Source organism: Danio aesculapii, chromosome 24 (assembly GCF_903798145.1).
Source record: "Danio aesculapii chromosome 24, fDanAes4.1, whole genome shotgun sequence".
Taxonomy (NCBI): Eukaryota; Metazoa; Chordata; class Actinopteri; order Cypriniformes; family Danionidae; genus Danio; species Danio aesculapii.
In genome coordinates, this window is record NC_079458.1 from 14,747,630 (window position 1) to 14,768,020 (window position 20,391).

General features: G+C 32.7%; 1 protein-coding gene across 6 annotated transcripts in view; it reads right to left on the reverse strand.

Annotated features, from left to right (window-relative positions):
• The window catches only part of dip2ca (disco-interacting protein 2 homolog Ca), a 235,944-nt gene that overhangs the window by 214,908 nt on the left and 645 nt on the right, over positions 1-20,391 (reverse strand). The window lies entirely within an intron of this gene.

Below are 20,391 nucleotides of genomic sequence, written 5' to 3' on the forward strand. Positions count from 1 at the left end.
TCAGAATTAACCATTCAAAAGCTTTCTATAATTTAAAATATTTTAGGTCTTAAAGTGAAGTTGGATAAACAAAAACTAGAGACCAATAATGTGTCCAAGTACCAATGCTAAATTCCTCAGCTGATACCAAAAGCGATTATTGTGAGTGATATCTGCAAAAACTGATATAAATAAATGCCTTGTTCTGGCCTTTTTTATGTCGTATTTTAAAATATTACAGTATTAATTACACCATTTGAAAGAAATGCAATATAAAACTGTATTCCCTCCAATCTGTCTGCGGTCACAAACACAAAAAACACTCAAACACACTCGCAACTCAAACTAAACTCCCGAAGATTCAATTAAGGTTTTCTTACATTTTGAATTCATCCTAACAATAACCTGAACGTTCGCCAAAACTTTCAGTCTCACATCATTTATATAAAAAGTATCTCTGAATAAACAGATTAGTTTTGTTGAAAGTTTTAGCGGACATTCTACCTTATTTTATGAGTGCAGAGCATAGAAACTTGAAAAATGATGCTAGCTGTTTGTACAAACTACTTATTTAAAATCAGCTGAAACAACATAGCTCTTGAGGCTGTTATGAGAATCCACTTAAACCTGTAAAACTTCAGAAATTAACTTTCCCAATTATTGTGTGGAACCCAGCCTTTTTTACAGTGTACATCATCCCCACATTCATTGTAAATCCACACAAGAGACATATATTAGTATTATCCAACCCTATTAATTGGTAGAACATAATCTTTTTAAATAATCAGCCAATAATTTCTTCTATCATCTGCTAACGATTATTGCCCGATACATTGGTGCATCTCTAACAGTTGAAATAGTAATCGAAAGCCAAATTAAACATTTCGCGAACGCTCATTGGTCAGATAAACAGATGATCTGGCCCCAAACTCACACCATTGGCTGAGTGCATGTTGTTATTTGTCAGCATGTTCAAACAAACGGCGTGACGTTTTTATGACCCCATTTTGTTTACTCATTTCTACAGTACTCAGATATCTCTGCATAGAATAAGAGCAAGTACACATATCGAAACAATTACACACTTCAGCTTTAAGACCAAAATGTTGCCGATTTCTTCAGAGGAGTTCAAGATTCCCATCTGAAATCAATCAAGCCTCGTCTCTACATGTAGTTATCTAGGTTCACTAAGGGCAGTGCGGACATCTGTTACATTTTAGCACCAAACCGAACACATGTGCAACGTAATGTGGTCAAATATTTTACTTATAAAACTCATTCAACACCACTTTTACCTCCATTACGAGTGTAGCGAGGCTTATAAGCTGTATTAAAGCTTGAGTAATTTTTTTAGAGCGCAACAAGATTTTAATCTACAAAATGATTAACTCTTTCCCTGCTATTTAACAAGACACCTCATCAATTAAAAGACAACATTTTCCAGCCATTGACGAGTTTTGTGGGAAACCCTAGTGAATGAGTTACAGGACTACTGGATATCCCAGGTAATTCTGAATAGTGACTACAAAGACGATCAGTAAAGTAGTGAAATTAAATTGGTTGTAAAAAAGAAAGTGATCAGATCACATGTAAAAATGAAGAGGTATACAACTAAACAGGCAGGCGTTGATGAATTCAGTCTCTGATCATTCGTGTTTTAAGTCTCATCGGAATGGAGAAGTCAGTGAGAGAGGTACAGACAAAGAAACTTCTAGAATGGTCATGAACAGACTGATAACCCTGTCTCATTTTCGCTTTCCTTCGGCTTTGTCCCTTCTTTATCAGGCTCGCCCCACAGCAGAATGATCCACCCCTGTTTATCTGGTCAAAGTTAGATATGTTTCAAACACACACACACTTGTATACATGGTTTGCAAGGACACTCCATAAGCGTAATGTATTTTATACAGTAATAAAAAGCTTTTAAAATTCATCATATGGCTTTTATAAATCATCATAATTGATTCTTCGGTGTAACACAATGCAGATGCAGACAATTCACAATCGGTTCAGTAACAGATCCTAACCGGTTATTACGTACTGACGTCATTTATCTCATATGCGATATGTCGCGGTAGAATACTATGGTGTGGGAGGTGAGCGCGAGTAATTAAAGCACAGAAACTCTGCACAATTCACTGCGTGTTTGCTGGATAGTTATTTACTGACCCAATTTCAGAGCTATGGAGAAAAATGTACTAAGGTTGAACAATATATTGTTTGAGCATCGATATCGCAATGTGTGTATCTGCAATATCACATCACAGGGTTTGATTATTTATTAAAAATTAAAAAATAAAGACATTATGAAATATTATATTTTTTATTATTATACAGTGATGACCATGTTATTTTACATTTGATTGTTCAATTTCTGTACTCAGGGTTTTTGACAGTTTCACAAAGTCAAATTTAAAGACTTTTTTAAGACGTTCGTCGTTATAAATGAAATTTCAAACTTATACAGGGCTAAACACGTAAGATTCTTCCAATGGCCTGGTTGGGTCCTGTGGAAAAGAAGTTTATTTGCCTCATTCAAAAAAAAATTTATTAGTATATCTTTGCCACATATTTTAAATAATTTGAGATGGACTGTTGGTTATTGGAGACAGGGACAGAAGAAAATGAAGACTTGTTTAAGACAATATTTCAGTGACTCGCCAAGAAAGCACTAATCCTAGTTGATCTAAATGACTGAAATTTTTCTAAATAGAGCTATTCAAATCATCTGGTGAAATGATTTTCATATCACAATATATCGCAGCAAAACAAATATTGCAATGTTCGATTTATCCAATTCCCTGATTTGTACATCTCAATATTATTCTAAGACCCATCAAATTTAGATGAAAATCCTCAAAAATGACAGTGAAGAGAAATAAAACAGTGGCAGGACAGAGATAATAATAATAATGAGCATCAGATTATTAAGCTTTTTTATTTTATTTGTTACATTTTTAAGGTTCTGTAAATCGATGTGTTATGTATTTGATCATAACTATTTGATTTCATTGTATTTTGTAAATGAATGATTCATCCATTCCATGATCAGATCTGTAAAACCCAACAGTCAACTTTATCAAATGAAATGAGTGTAGTTAACTTAAAATTGACTGAAAGTTAATTCTACTCACTTGAAGAGTTTTGAATTCAGTGTTGAAGATAATGAGTTAATTAAATACCTCACAGTATTCATATAGATTAGTTTTTTAACTCAAATGGGTTGTAGCAATCTGTTTCCTCAAACATTTGAGATGCCTAACTTATTGAGTTTGTCAGTACTTCCGGTGGTTTGAGTTCTCTTCATTTATTGGGTTTTACTGTGCTCAAATTATTTCGTTTACTTAAATGGATTAAGTTCACAGTACTCATTAGAATTAGTTTTTAAATTTAAATGGTTTGTAGCCATCAGTTTCCTCAATGGTTTGAGTTGCCTTAACTTATTGGGTTTTACAGTCCTCAGTTGGTTTGAGTTCTCTTCATTTACTGGGTATTACTGTGCTCAAATGGCTTCATTTACTCAAATGGATTAAGTTCACAGTACTCATTAGAATTAGTTTTTGAACTTAAATGGTTTGTTGCAATCGATTTCCTCAAATGGTTTAAATTACTTTAACTTTAGGGGTTTTACAGTGTATTTTTTGACTGACAACAAACAAGTCGGAAACTCTAGGCTTAACGAACATTTAGAGTCAGAAAGACTGTATCAACATATGGATTTAACTCATTAATATAATCTTCCTGAAATGACTTGAACACATCAGTCGTTATCATAACATGCAACATTTACTAATCTTTTTATTCAAAATTATTCCTCTAATTATAAAAGATAACAGGCAAAACATTCAAATTAGCAGTACAATCAGTACAAAATACATTCAGCCATAGTCCAAGTTATGTAAAGTTCACAGCAAAGACAAAATCCAATCCAGCTAGAACACACAACAAAAAGTTGCATCCTCAAAACCAGGACATGCTTTCAGCTGCTGTAAGGAAACAAATGACGGCATTTCCGAAACGCATTATTTACAGCATTATGAAACGCCAGGTGTCTCCCTTCCTATTTACTCAGCACATTCTTCTGTAATCGGGACAGACGGCGAGTTTGGAGGAAATGAGCTTACACCTTTCACTTAGCTACGGGTTTAAAGGTCAATATGAGCCGGATATGGTCAGCGCTCTTTTGAGAGTTTGGTTACAAATGTAGCATGAAGTAAGTCTGATAACACAGGCGAACAGCAAGAAAAATGCACTCCATTCCCAGTATAAAAAAAGCTCCAAGAGTGAAAGGAGATTTAACTTGACTGAGGCTGTGGAGCTAGTCAGCAAGGTGTGAAATTGTTTACAGCCTTTCATAAGGCTATAAGTGGCTCCCGCATTAATAAATGGCACAAATTTGAGAGTTTATTAAGTGTATGTAGGTTTGTAAATAATATCAAGCAGTTCAAGCTTGGGTTGGTATGAAATGTAACAGTTTGAGCTTGTTCATACGTCTCTCTTTTTCCATCGACGGCTCCAGTTATGCTACGCTGAACTGATGCTACCCGCTTATCTCATAGACATCCTATGGCACTCATCCAACAGTCACAACAACAACAATAAAAGAATATTTGTGCATAACATGTGGGAAAACTGGATGTGTGCAGGCATGGAACTTAACCTCTAAATAACCTTGATGATTTCATACTGAGACTTTATGTGAAACATATGCTAACAAGATTCTGCATGATCATAATTTGTTGATGCTCATGTAATATGATATGTTTGTGTACACGATAAAAAACTACTTTGTTTGACCAATCCGCTCTATTAGATCTTAACATCTGCTTTGAGTGGAGGGTTATGAGGTCAATGGACAACAGTGATTGGATGAAAAGCGGCGGATAAGCAGTTTGGAGGTCAGTAGGATGACATAATCCCACAAGGCTAACAGCAGTCAAAGGAGATTTGTGGTAACAGATCTGCTTTATTAGCACGCTTCATGAAGACACAACTGCAAGGTGGCTTTCTTTGATGGTGTATAGCATGAAACGAACATGTCTGATTTACATCTCACCCCAAAATAAAACTAAAGTAGTACATAAAGCTTTTTTAATCACTGTAGCCTTATTTTTGGTAAAAATTAAAACATATTTTCACTTAAAAATGTAATTGTAGTGCACCTGGATGTTTTACTTAGAGGGGACCTATTATTACAAGATGTAAAATAAGCCTTTGAAGTTTTCCACCTAAATTACCACACAAATAATGTTTTATAACTCTTTAAAAACTGCCTCTTTTAGGCTTTGATGCTAATTGTGCCATATTGGTGACTATCGCTTTAAATTCAAATGAGATTGTGCTCTTTTGAAAAGCAGGCGGAGCTACAAAAGCCTTTATGTCCTATGCTAATGAGGGAGAGATCGCCATTATTGGGTGGGTCTTTGTCCCTCTGATGACATGTACAAAGGGAGAACGTAGGGCTGCAAAATATATATCGTTTCAGCATCGATATCGCAATGTGTGAATCTGCAATAGTCACATCGCATGATCAGCAATGTCAAGTTGGGACTATAGTTGATCAGCATCACAGAATATGTGATTTGTGGGGTCATTTCAAAACGTTAACCTTAAAACTGAGTAAAAGAGTTTCCTTGTATGTGTTTTTAAGACCTGTGACTGTGTTAGATTTAAGCAAACTTAAACCAAGAGGTTATAAAAGTATATGAACCAAAATGAATTGTATTTAATTATTTAAACAATGAAGACTGTACTGTTATTTTATATTTTATTTTTTGATTTTGTACCAATACAGTTATATTCCACAGAAAACCATCAAATTAATTTGTATCTGTTCAATTGTGCTGTATTTTATGCAGACCCTTACAAAATGATCCCAAGCAATGTAAAATGATGAAATCATTCAAAATAGAGTTATAAGTCATCTTGTGAAATTATATTTATATCGCAATATATCTCCAGGGCTTCTGAAGGTTTCACCAAGTTAAATTTAAGACTTAAGACATTTTTTAAAATCATTATGAATGAAGTTTTTGACTCATAAAGGGCTAAAGGCTAAGGAATTATTCAAATGGCCAAGATGGATTTTATTTATTTTTATTTGCCCTATCAAAAAAATCATTATAATTTAATACATTTAATAATGCAAAAATAAATGGGAAAAATTTCAATATTTTAAATATTATAAATATTTTAAAAAATATTGAATATAGAGATACTCTACTTGTATCCTTACACTTTTTTTTCCAACACAAAACTTTCTTTAAAATAAAAAGAAATAAACAAATGTTTTAAAAGTTTTAAAAACTATAATAAACTAAATCTATGCACAACAATCTGTCCAGGTTGGTGTCCTCAGCAAATACATAGAGCAAATTAAAAAGTTAAAGTTAAAAATGACCTTTTTGAATAAAAAGTTTAAAGTGATTGTGTGGGTTTTAATGGCCAGATTGGGTCGCAATACATGAACAAAGGAAATTTAAGACCTACAACACAATATTTTAGTAAATTTAAGACTTTTAACACCTTGTGAAAACCATGTATATTGCAGACAAACTATATATCGCAATGTCAGTTTTTCTCCAATATCGTGCAGCGCTAGGAGAATGTCAAAGTGTTTCTGTAGGCTGTTTTTATGAAGTGTGATTATAAAAAAATTAATTTATACATTTTTACCATTAGAAGCTGGTTATATTCACACATTGCTGCCACACAATGGTGTTCAAACCCCTCATAAAAGTGATTTTTCCATAATAGGCCCCCTTTAAGAACATTATAGTTCTGGTATACTAGCATGAAATAAAGAAATGTTAATTACGGTTTACCAGTACAATGCTAGTATCGCGATACTATGGCTCAAAAATACTGCCGGTACCACTGTAGTATAACGGTAGTATCGTCACTAATGGTTTATCGACAAAACATAATATTGCATGTGGAAAAGTCACTAAAATGCTCACACATTTGTGCAACAATAAACCATTTTATTTGAATAGTGGAGCCCTTTAAGGTTGCTAAACTGTGTAAAATTTATGCTTTTTATGGTAGCCAATTGCACGTTTTCTGGCACTTCAGTTCCAACGCACATCTGAATCAGTTCATTTCTTTTCCTGTTAATATGATTTATTAGCGACTTTAAAAGAACGACTTACAAAGTGAAATTTTGAATTACTTTGGATTGTTACCTGATAAGACTGAAAAAAAAAGATGAAAAACCCAAAATAGCAACAGGAAACATTGAAACAATTTTGAGCATCTAATATAGCCTAATTTTGTTTACAAATTTAATTTGGTATAATTTGTATCTTTATTTTAATGTATTTTTGTTGGTCAGTTATCTACAAAATAAACAAAAAGAATGAATATATTTAGATGAAGTGGGGTGCAAATAATACTTTTTGGCCCTAAAGGAATTATGCATTACATTTAAACAGGTCTATTATAACATAAAATATAGTATTTCTGACTATTTTCTTTATAATTTGAGTTATGAATTACTATTTTAAATTATAAATTACTATTACTACTCAGTATTGTGCTACTTCAGCTGGTATAGTATTGTAAGATTAATTAATGGTATCGCGACAACCCTATTACACAGTACTATGACCTATAAATACTTCCATATCTATTTCATGTTAGAGGATACTATCTAAAATATCTAGTAAATGTGGATCAAAAGAATTTTTGTCCTCTGCTCAGAAAAAAAAATGAATGAAATATAGAACAGATGCTTTCAAAAAAAAAGATTTAAAGCTGCAGTGCACTTGTTTTAATGCATGAAACCCTGAATCTGTCTTAAATGCATATTTTAAGTATGCATATTATAAATTAGATATCACTTCACACGTGAGGATAAGACATGTTTCGCATTACGGTAATGAGAAATGGGGGTTGAGATGAGGAAATGTGCCTAATTATCATGTCAATGTCACAAATTAAAAAGGCTAAATGTAATTTCTCAATGACTCTGTTCTCACATATTCACTTTTCACCCAGAGTGAGGTAAAAAGGCAAAAGGAGCAGGTATCAGTTCATTAACCCTCATTTGCATTATGAGGAAGTAATGTTATGAGGAAGATAGAAAAAGTGTTTGTGTGATGGCATGAACAAGGAAGTGCAGTTGAATATTTTTCTATGGAATACTGGGAAAGCGGGAAAACAGGGACTCATGGAATTTGCTCCTACTGAGACTAAAGAGAAAAAGAGAGGATATGATGTCAGTCACAGCAGAAGCTATAGATAAACAAACCATACATTTCCAACTAAATCTTTCAGACAAATCAGATAGAAAACGTCAAATATAACATGAAAACTGCAGGTAAAGCAGTCAGATGTCATCTGTTTGGCTCAGCTTAGGAATAATTTATGGCATTTAGCAAATGTCATGATCTCCCCATGTCCAGGCACAGGTGACTGGCAGTGACAGAACCTCAACGCTGCTTTCCTGCACCACACGCGGCGTCTCGACCCCACAGCACAGCCCCTGTCAGCTCTCATCAGAGCCCATAACCCAACACGATTCCTCTCGCTTCTTTATCTGCCATATAGAGACTCAAAATATACTCTACGACATCTTTACTTACAGAATAAGTCAATAGGCTAATATTAAACTACACACTTTTATTTTTAAATCTATTTTTGTTTGTTTTATTGTTAGTATATGTTAATCCTTTATTATTTATATTTATTTTATTATATTATTATAATATATTATTTATATTATAGTCACACTACATACACAATGAGCACCAAACCAAATTGCACTCTAATCATAATGATTTGCTTGATCTAAAATTCAGGAAAAACAATAAAACTCTATTTTAATACATTTTGTAAGCTATTTCCTTTACATTGTTTTGCTGTTTTTCCAGTCTTCAGTGTGACACAATCAACCCAGGCTCGTTCTGAAAATGTACCCCTATAAACATTACTGAAGAGTGTCAAATACTTTGCAGGAGGTATGTTTTTTGCAGTTTTTGTTTTCACGAATCCTCCAGAGGCCGCTGTGTACACTTTTTGAGATCTCAAAATTATCTTGCGGGTGCCATTCGTGCCAGCGGTTCTCACGTACATTCACCAGAGGCCGCTGTTGACTGACTGACTGACTGATCGTCTGACCCACCCTCCTCCTTCCCTAAACCCAAGCAATAGTACTTTCAAAAGCACCGATTGACCTGCCCACCCACTTCCCTAATCCCGACAGTTTTAAAAGGCTATCCAGAAAAAGAAAAGCCCTTGCCTGATTTTTACCACATTTTCAGCTTTTACCACATTATCACCTTGTTATTTACTTGTTTATTTTATTTTTTGTCTTAGTTTTTGTTTTATCCGCTTTTTGCAATTGTTCTTTGCCAGACTCGAACCCCGTCGTCGGGGTCAATTCATCTCTGCATCTCCCATCCACTGACATATGCGGTAAACCACTGGACAAACTGGTAACAGCGGAAAAACCGTCCATACGAAGGTAAGTGGTCAGCTGGTAAGCGCGAAAAGGAACAGCATCATACCGCCAAAATGAAGTGAGTTTTCCCTAAAACAAGCTAAATAATCTGCAAATGGGGTAGCATAATAATCTTGTTTTTTGTTTTGACGCAAGATTATTTTGCAATTCTACATGGCTTTGCCCTAAAGTGAAAGTGTTATGGATACAAGTACGCAATATCATATCAAAGATTCATGGAATTGATTTTCCATTGGATCCAGAGATATGTTTATTGGGCAATTATACAAATTCTAACCTCCAGCATAATCATGCTATTAAGCTTACTGAAATGCTGCTGACAATAGCTAAAAAATGTATTGCTTTGAAATGGAAAACAGACATTGATGTACCAAATGGACTATGGACTATGGAACTGTCTACCATTGGAGAAGATCACATATTCTTTTAGAGAAAAGGGTGAATTATTTACGAAGATTTCGAATTATATAAAAACAGTACCACATGATTTGATCTGACAAAATATTTTTCCCCATTGGTTTATACTATATTTCCTTTCTTTTTTAATTTATTATTGTTTTATTGATTTATTTTGATGTTCTGTATTGTTAACTTTAGAAAAAGCTAAATAAATGTAAATGTATAATTTAAAAAATATATAATGTAAATGTAAAATATATGTATTTAAATTAAAAATTATTCCTTGTTTTACTTAATTTTGGCATATTATTTCTTAAAACAAAAAATGTGTTATGTTTGTCTAGAAAATGCTTCTTGATTTAAGAATTTTTAGATATTTGGGCTAGAAATAAGACTGTAATGTAGCTGCTAGTAATTTTTTAGTATTTTTGTGGATATTGTGGTTTATATTTTCCTGGAATCCTTGATGAATAGATTTTTTTTCTTTTTTATTATATATAATTTTATTATATGACACATTTATTTCCTACTAATAATGACTTTTTCAGTTTTCTTCTCTAAAAAAGGCTTTCATAATGAGAAAAGTATTTGAAACACCTTATAAAATTGTGAATACAAGTGTCAGTGGTTTAAAAAGATATCAGCACATCAATAAACCATATTCTCATACTGATATAATCCTTTGAACTGACATTTTTAGTCGGGGGTCAAATAGGGGTTCCTTTCTTCCACAGCCAGCATGAACCCTGTTTAAAAACTTGACCTTTTCACTTACTAACAGTGTTACCCTAAGGGTGAAATGAGATCCATTCATCCTTTATTTGGCATGAACGAGACTAATACTGAGTTTGAAGAATCAGCATCCATTAAGATTCTGCCAGCACAGACTGAAAACCACTGAGAAAAACTCCATTCCAATCAAAGTCAGCAAATCCAAATGAGTGCTGTTAACTAATCATTCAGGATAATGATTAATCATTAGTACACACTAAATACGCTGTTTACATAACATGCTTGTTCTGTTTATGTTTGTATATATAAATATGCACATCCTTGTATATATGTATATAAATGTTAACAATTTTTACAATATTGCTGGGAAAAGATTAATCGTGATTAGTCACTTTCAAAATAAAAGTGGTTTCACATAAAATATGTGTGTAGTATATATATATTATATAATATAATATAATATAATATATATATATATATATATATATATATATATATATATATATATATATATATATATATATATATATATATATAATACACATGCACACATACCTAAAAACAAAACTATACAAATGTTTTAGCATAGATATTGAAACTTATATTTAATTTGTACCATATATATGTATATTAGGGCTGCACGATATTAGAAAAATTTGACATTGCCGTATTTTGTTTTTCTGCAATAAATATTGTGATATATATATCATTTCCCCAGATAATACTATATATATATATATATATATATATATATATATATATATATATATATACACACACACACACACACACACACACAATTTCATCAGATGACTTGAAAACTGCTATTTAGAAAGAATTTTTCATTTAGATGGACTGGAATGGAAATGAATCATTCATAAACGTCAAAAAAGGAATTAAAAGCAAAGATAAAAGTGAAATAGACAGTGGTTAGTGTGTTTCGGGGCAGTCAAATAGCATTCAGGTACAGAATTTAAATAATAAACTACTAATAAATAACACTGCAAAAGTCTTTATTTTATAAATAATTAAATAAAATTATTCTTTATTAAAGTTACAAATGGTAAAATTTCTTGTGCCTGAATACTTTTGCTGTCAGGCCTTAAAAACACTTCACTTTTACTCCATTTTGGTTAAACGCTGCAAAAACTATTCTCATGTGTTCTGTTTCTCCTGGTCAACTATCATCATAACTCAACATTGCAGATCCTGCTATGGGACTATTGCAGATGTGCACATTGCGATATCTATACTGAAACGATATATTGTGCAGCCCTAATTTATATTTTATATCTAAATATAAATATATGTCTAAATATAAATATACAAGCAATAACAACATAAATACAATATGTAAATATTTTAAAAGTATCTACATTTGTGTGTATATTTATATATAAATAATATACACAGTACTAGGCTGAACGATTAATCGAAAAGTAATCAAAATCAACATTCATAACCTATAATCGATCTAATTTTCCCAGGTCAAATTTTTTCAATTACTTTCCCTATCACGAGTGGAATCACGTGACACTTCTCTGTTAAGATTTATACTTCCATGTTGAACACACGAGTATGGTCTGGCACATCCTTCGCGTGATCGCATACCCGTGCACCTCTAAAAAAATTTAACTACACGTTGCAACGATGCATAGCGCAGGCTTTGTGATTGGTCGGTTTGATAGCATGGACGAAAGGGGGCGGCGCAGATTAATAATTGTAATATGTGAGCATATTTACTGTACAAAACTTGTCAGTGAACTCTGAGGGCAAATAAATAAATAAATAAAATAATCGTTCATTAATTGTAATCGAGGTAAAACGTTCAATAATCAAGAATTAGATTTTTGGCCAAATTGCCCAGTCCTACACAGTACACGCACATATTAAGCAAATACCAACTTTTATTTTGTTGTTACAAACCATGTTTATCAAACCATGGAGGCACTGAAACACGTGATAAACTGTATACAAACTTTAAGAAACACATTACTGCCCTTAAGGACAATCTAGGTTGAGTAAACAGATCCAAATCTATCTTCGCAAACTGATGAGCAGACGTTTGGTAATTTCCAGGCCTTTCATCCCGTGCCAGCACACTGAGATAATCACCTCTCCTCGAGCGCAGTGCTAAACAGCACCACAAGCTAAGCTGGAACGGCAAGGGAGCATCTTATTTCTACAAAGGCAAACACAAACACAAACCGAGGTTCAGAAGAACCATACAGGGCTGCAGAGAGAGGGAACCGAGCCAAAATATTCCCTCCACCGCAATCATAAAGTGAGGCAAAACGTTTAAATGCAAAACCAGCTGATTAAGGCTAACGAAGCTTGAAGGGCAGCTAAAAATACTCATGTCCACTTGCAAGCCTGTGATCATCTTAAAGTGAAGTTTTACTGAAATTACTTTGGAATCTGAAAAGGTCGCAACAGATGTCTATTCTAGAGATATTATTGACTACAATAACAACAGCGATTCATTTTCTGGGATTTTGTTACAAACAACTAGACAACATTAGACAAAAGTTTACTCTGAAAGCTCTTTGTATTATATTGTATTACATCACTATATTATTTAAAGATTTATTAATTACTGTAATAAAAAAAATCGGACAATTGTCACTTATTATAATCATTTTAATATTTAAAAAGGCAATTTTTCTAACCTTATTATATGTATCCTCTGTTATGCCAGATTCTTACTCTTATAAGGGAAAGTTCACCCAAAAATGACAATTTCTTCACCATTTCCTGACTCAAGTGGATCTAACATTTGAGTTTCTTTCCTCTGTTGAACACCAAACAAGATATTCTGATTAATGTTTGTTATTGACAACCATAGTAGAAACAAATAATACTCAATCCCTGCTTTTTTCCCAACATTCTTTAGAATATCTTCCTTTGTGTTCAATAGATGGAAGAAACCAAAACAGGTTTGGAACAAATCAAAGGTGAGTAAATGATGGCAGAATTCTCATTTTTGGATGAACTATCCTTTATCAAATTCATTAGAATAATACGACACAAGAGTGCTATCAACCAATCAAATTAAATCATCAAAAAAAAAAAAACAGAAGCTGCTTAGAAATATAAGGATCTATTGCCAAACTGCTTAAAAAAATAGACAAAACTAACAATTCTATGTTCATATTTGGAGACTAATAACTGATATGTATGCTGAGAAATATAAATCTTGACTTACACTTTATTTTAAGATACAATACTTGCTATTAATAAACCATCAACTATGATTTTGCCTTAATACACTCCCAATTTGCAGCTTATTAATAGTTATTATAATGGAGTAGTTGGGTTTTATTGACTAAGATTAGAGATGTAGAAAAGATATCATACAAAATATGCACTTTAAGTATTAATAAGCTACTAATATCTTTATAATAAGACACAAAGTTACACTGTTAACTGTTGTTTTTGTAAATTACACAGTATTAAACTGTAATATGAACTATATTTTACTGTAGGACTGTTATGCAGTGTTACTGTATTCTAAAACAGCATTGTGAAAATTGCTGTCTATTTTACAGTTATGATTTACATAAAATTCTGTAAATACATATACAGCAAGATAAATAGTGCTGTAAATGTAAATGCAGTACTTTTGCTGTAATTGATTTACAGTACGGTCCCGTTTACACTAATATGTTTTAGATTTAAAACAGCGTTTTAGAATAAAAATGATCCGCGTCCACACTGGAGTTTCACCTAGCATTTCTGAACGGATTCTGCACATTTGACTGATTGCTTGCCTTTATTTCCTATAATGTATAAACTTATTGTGCGTTATACTTTTATAATGGCCATTATTGATTATTAAAACTGATATTCAGCAAAAGAGAGGTTATGTTTCATATTTTTTCATTGAAAATGAAAGGAGGCAGTAATGTTATAGGCTCCGTTTTGTTATAAATATGCATACAGTGAAGATGACGGCCATATAATTATGTACTACATGATGCCTCAACATTTTTGGTGTCTGTTAATGAAAATTGACAGTTCCTTATATCATGTTTTCATTTTATTGTAGAAATAGTGAAACAACGTAGCCAGGGTGATGTGAATGAGGTTATACAGTGCATTGTTCCCCTTGAAAATGTATCCTATATGTCCTCTGGAGTTTGTTTTCCATATCAAACTTGTGAAGTCTGAACTTACAAGGAAAGAATGCAAGAATGAATTTAGGCTACTTAATATTGAGGAAAAAGCCACAATCAGATAGGTGAATGTCTGCAGCCACACCTTCATTTTCAGATGTCTCCGTATTCCCCCATCCACACTAACATGGAGCAGCAGTGTTTTAAAATGAAAATGGCCTCTTCAGCGTTTTCAATATGCTCTGTTTTCAGTGCTCGAAAACTCCGCAGTAGAATGGACGAAAGGCGTAACCGTAGCAAAACTTACGCATTTAAAATGAAAACGTATTAATGTAAACAGGGCCTAAGCTACTGGCAAACTGCTGTCAGGAAGTAACTGTAAATTCTACAGAAAAGTGTTAACGGTGTAATAGTGAGAATTGTTCTGATGCTTGTTTTTTACATTGTGAAAATCGCACACTTTTGGTCCAGACTAAACTAACCAGAACAATCAAACCTCAAGTGTAAATACACCCTTAAATATACTGGTTTAAGAATTTTTAGCAAGGTTGTGATAATCCGTGTTTGGCTGATGAATTGTATAAACAATACACATATAGCCCTCATCCTCATATTTTGACCTCATCTAAGCAGGTTCGGTTTAATTAGGGGCGTCAGACACTTGCATAATTCACACCCAGCATTTAAGATCATCACTTAATTAATAACATTATAATATGTAATGGACCGTTTAGTACCATAATGCTTTGTGTGAGACTACACTAAACAAGTATCAACCAGAGGTCTTTGAAACCTACTGACTTTGATTTGTTTGGTATAAAATGATGCAGTTTTTCCTGACAGTGTTTAGTGTCATTTTGAGACAAAGTTCTGCTGTCTGCTGGAACTTTGAGGCCGGGTTAACAAATGCAGAGCACTTATGGCCTTAAATGGTTCAGATCTACACACAGCAGACAATCGCACATCTACACACACATGTTAGAAAGGACCACCAGGCAATTGAATTAAAGAGACAGTTCACTCAAAAATGAAATCTCTTTCTTCTTTACTCACCATTCACTTGTTTTGAACCTATTTGAGCACACAAGAAGATCTTCGGAAAAATGCTAGTAGATGGTGACTTTCATAGTAACTATGGAAGTCAATGGGTACCATCGTCCAACAAGTTTCAAAATATCTTATTTTGGATTCAATAAAAGAAAGCAACTCATAATGATATAAAACCACATGAGGGAGAGTAAATGATAAGGTCAGTTTAATTTTTGGGTGAGCTATCCCTTTAAGGCAGGAAATGGAGCACAGGTTACTAGTTCACTTAAACAAGTTTATGTTAGATGCCAAGAGTGTCAACACGATAAATTATTGTAATATTACATGCCGGGGTAATATTACATGAGTGGGTCCAAATACTGTGCATAAACAGAATGCTGTATTATTAAGCCATGTAAAAATATACCAACTCTGAGCCTGAATGAAACATTCTGCTTTTTTAGCATAGTGTATATAAAGGTTATTGGTAGACTCAATATTAAGTTACTACATACTGATTAAAATTTCAAAAGGTGCACTCTAAAGAATTATTGGATGTGGTCATTTTTTCAATTAAATTTAGATGACACTTTTTGAGCCATTTTACCCTAATAAGTCCATATTTGACCCAACATTGTCTGACAACAACCCAGCATTTAAATAATAATAATAAGTGTACATGCAAAAATGACCTTTGCAGTTTGTTCAAACTACTTATTTGAAATGAGCTGAAACAACACAAATCTTGAGGCTTTTTTGTGACAACTCAATTGTTTTATGTTCAATCCACTTAAATCTGTAAAAGTTAATAAGTTAAATTAATTCCTACATGTTGTCCCGACACAAATCGATTGTGTGGAACCCACCATCTGTGTATGTTTATACATATAATAAGTGTATGCTTATGCTTGAAAGAAAAATCTATAATAATAATTCGTAAAGTAAAAAATTTACTTTTTTTATTTAAAAATTCATATGGCATCAGAAAAAGTCTATTTCTGTCATGACAAGAGCATATGCTTCATAATAATGTACAGTGCTCAGCATATATAAGTACACCCCTCACAAATCATTCATTCATTTTCTTTTCGGCTTAGTCCCTTTATTAATCCTGGATCACCACAGCGAAGTGAACCGCCAACTTATCCAGCACATTTTTTACGCAGCGGATGCCCTTCCAGCCTGGGAAACATCCATACACACACTCACTCACACTCACTCATACACTACAGACAATTTAGCTTTCCCAATTCACCTGTCATTTGGGGGAAACCGGAGAACCTGGAGGAAGCCCACGCGAATGCAGGGAGAACATGCAAACTCTACACAGAAATGCCAACTAACCCAGCTGAGGCTCAAACCAGTGACCTTCTTGCTGTGAGGCGACAGCACTACCTACTGAGTCACTACCCACTGAGTCGCCTCCCTCACAAATCTATCTTTTAAATTTATATTTTAATTGGAAGCTATACAATATTATATTTGTGCATATACAATAGATTAGTCAGTACTGAAGCTAAATCTGGAGCTTATCTAACAAAATAACTTACAATAACTGTCAGTCAAATTTATATGTTATAAAAAAAATATTAAAAACAAATTTAAAAAAGAGGAAAAATCAAAAGAAGCAAAATATTTGAAAAAATTTGTTGAAATTTTGTAGGTTGTATTTTTTTTTTCCATATTTTGCTTGGATTTAATTGTATTATATTTCAATTTCTAAAGATGTTCTGTGACTAAATTAGTTTGTTGTTATTAAATATATCTGTTTAATAAATCTGTTTTGTTTAAATGCACCAAAATGCATTGCCTTTATTCACTGAGAAATGGATAAAAATATTCATTTTCAAAATGGAGCGTACTCAATTATGCTGAGCACTATATAATATTTTTGCATGCACTATTTTATGCTCCTATGATCATAATATCATATCTTTAAAAAGTGATAATACAATGCTAGAGTTTATGCAGAGTTAGACTTTTATTCATGGTATAAATGCAGCATCAGGTGCACCTTTTGCAGATTAAAGTTGGCATACAGACGCCATACAGTATAGAAGTCATAAAAAATAACACTGCTCCATTTTTGGCTTTGTGCAAAAAGAAACCAAAGTCAAAACAAACTTGAATTTTTTGCTGTCATGACAAAAGCTTACATTTCATAATGTATAACTCTATATAGAAATATTCGTTCTGTATTTGCATCAATTTACTACATTCAACATTTTTGGGGGATAGAAATGCAGCTTCAGGTGTAGGTTTTGCATTATAATGATAGTATAACGATAGTATACAAGATGAAAACTTGTTTCTGTACAAAAAAAGAAGAATCACATTCATTAGAATAATACGACACAAGAGTGCTATCAACCAATCAAATTAAATCATCAACAAAAACCCGAGGCTGCTTAGAAATGTAATGATCTATTAAAAACTGATCAAAAATATACACAACTAACAATTCTGTGTTCATATTAATAAGTATGTTGAGAAATATAAATCTTGACTCACAGTTTATTTTAAGCTACATGTCTCTCTTTCAATAAACCATCAACTATGATTTTGCCTCAATAATTTGCTGCTTATTAATAGTTATTATAATGTAGTATTCAGGTTTTATTGACTAAGATTAGGGATGTAGAAGAAATATCATACAGAATATGCACTTTATAAGTACTAATAACCAGCCAATATCTTAATAATAGGCAGGTAATAAGACACTAGTTACCCTGTTAATGATTTTTGAAAATTACACAGCATTTAACTGTAAAATGAACTATATTTTACTGTAGGGCCGTTATGCAAAAAAGTAGACTGCCTTAACATTTGAACCTGTCAGGACAAGAGCATCTATTAATTATAATGTACATTTTTATTCATAATTTTGTAATAAAATCATGTTAATTTCAAGTAATTTTGGTATGTATTATAGTGCATGTCTGTGCAGATTCAGATGTTGCATTACTGTGCAAAATGACAACCTTTGACAATGACAACCAGCTGTCATGACAAAAGCATACGTTTCATAATGTATACCTCTATATAGAACTATTTGTTCTGTATTTGCATAATTTTACTATATTCAACATATATTTTTTTTTAAAGCTTTTTGTTGTGAAAAGGCAGCTTCAGGTGTAAGTTTTGCATTATAAAGATGGTATAACGATGGTATACAACGTGAACTGCCTTAACATTTGTTCATGTCAGGACAAGAGCATCTGTTTCCTAATGTATTATTAAATGTGTACATTTTATTCATAATTCTGTAATAAAAATCTAGTTAATTTTTTGTAATTTTATGAATGTATTGTTGTGTGTGTGTCTGTGCAGATTCAGATGCAGCTTTTGCAGTGTTAAAGAGGGCAGAAAGATTGAATACACTATGAAAATACACTATATTACTTTGTTTATGCTTCTGTCCAAAATGACAGCCTTAAAGTTTGTTTATGATTTATTCAATTAAATGCCCCATTTCATGTTTTTATAATCATGATTTCACATTATAGCATTATAAGACCATCAGTGGATATTTCGTGGCATAATAAACGCAGCTTTTGGGTAACAAAAACTGAATACGCTGTGAAAAAATATATATTTGCTACATTACTGTGCAAAAATGACAACCTAAAAGTTTGTTGCGGTCATGACAAAAGCATATGTTTTATAATGTATATCTCTATTTAGAACTATTTGTTCTGTATTTGCATCATTTTACCATATTTTTTAAAAACAAACATTTTTGTGAGGTAGAAATGCAGCTTCAGGTGTAGGTTTTGCATTATAAAGATGTAATAATGATGGTATTCAACATGAAAACATTTCTGTTTCTTTGCAAAAAAAGAAGAACCGCCTTAACATTTGGACAAGAGCATCTGTGTCCTAATGCATTATTTAATTAGTACATTTTTATTCATAATTGTAATAAAAAACATGTTAATTTTGTGTAATTTTATCTGCATTATTGTGCATGCATGTGTATAAGATTCAGATGCAGCTTTTGCAGCATTAAATATGGCAGAAATATGGGAAATAAATAATATTGCTTCATTTATAGTTCTGTGCGACATGACAGCCTTAAAGTTTGTTTATGATTTATATATTTATTTGTTCCATTTCATGTTTTTATAGTCATGACTTCACATTTTAGCATTATAAGATCATCAGTGAATATTTTGTGGTATAATAAAAGCAGCTTTTGGGTAACAATAACCGAATAATCTGTGAAAAAAACAATATTTGCTGCATTTCTGTGCAAAACGACAACCTTAAAGTTTGTTGCTGTCGTGACAAGAGCATACGTTACATTATGTACCACTCATACATCCATCATTTCGTGCTTCTATGTTCATAATTTCAACCATAAATCATGTGTGAACGAATATCTGCAGCATTACACTACGCCTGCATCTCTTTGCAGAACAAAACACAGCCTCATATGCAGCTTTTGCAGGGAATATATGGAATAATGGCGATGCTTTTGTAGGAAACTGAACAGCTTGTTTACCAAACTGCTGGTGTACAGAAGACGTTACATTGGCATAAATAACAACACAGCCACAGAAATTCAAAACCATCAACGGCTACATGTAGATTCCACGGCGGAATTTCGAACGCTTGGTCCCTAGGGAAACGCGTTTTCAGAATCCTAACGGAAAAGAAAGAATCAATTCCGAA